The following is a 1,121-nucleotide window of genomic DNA, read 5'->3' as shown; positions in this document are numbered from 1 at the left end:
ATAAATGGCTTCTTTGGGGGTTCAATGTTTTTGGCTTAGAAGCATATCAGTAATGAACATTGTCGTACCTTTGATGAAGACATGTATAATATACCTTTGTGGTACTATACTCAGTGGTTAGAAAGATGACATTTGATACACATTTGCTCCATGTATTGTTGTGATACTCTCCAAATGCGGGCTTTTATGTATAAGTATAAAGCCACTAAGAATATGTATCATTTTTATTTTTTTTTCTATTTGATAACTAATTTGTAACTATAGACATATGATTACAACTATGATATCTCAAAACTATGCAAATTCGCGTCATGAACCAATGTGGCAAACTTATTACCTTAACATTCCTTTTCCCATAGAAAGAAAAGCACCCAAAAAGAGAGTATCATCGAAGTCTGAGAAAGGTGGAGTGATGCTTCTAAGATAAATGCATATGAAACAACTAAATCTTCTTGATATATTCATTTTACTAAACAACATCACTTCAATTCCCAATAAAGGCAATGCTCACTAAGCTCTTCACCCATTTCGCCAAGAATGTCTTTACTCTTGCGAGCAGAACAAGTCAAAGTTATGGTTTCATTGCATCTTAAAAAAACATCGTCATGAGAGAACCATCACATTCAATAAAAGATCCATACCTACATTCACAAACCATCCATTTCCAAATTTCCAAGCTAGCTAGTACCGTAGAAGGGTATGAACCTAAAGTAAAGCTCTATATATATATATATATATATATATATATATATATATATATATATATATATATATAATGAAATTTACCATTGATTCGAATTGATATTTTTTAGAAATATAGATTTGAACCAACATAATTAAAATAATGTTTATTAAGTGATAAGTCCGTGGGACTTTGGATTGACGGTGAATGGGTGCACTGTTAAGACACTCCTTGTGATAAGTTACTGGTTCAAATCCCATTGGGTGCTTACCTACCAAAAAACATTTATTAAGTGATAGATAACAATAATAGCATTTAATCATTAAAGATTAACTATAAAATATAATGAATATAATAAAGTAAAAATAATTTAAAAAAAAAATGTCTTATAGTATAGTAAAATGAATTAAAAAATAGTAAAATGAATTAAAAAACAAAA

Source organism: Pinus tabuliformis, chromosome 9, assembly GCF_031772625.1.
Source record: "Pinus tabuliformis cultivar Carrire ecotype Pingquan chromosome 9, CPIR1, whole genome shotgun sequence".
Lineage (NCBI taxonomy): Eukaryota > Viridiplantae > Streptophyta > Pinopsida > Pinales > Pinaceae > Pinus > Pinus tabuliformis.
The sequence above is the reverse complement of the archived record's forward strand: the minus strand, read 5'-3'. Positions refer to the sequence as shown.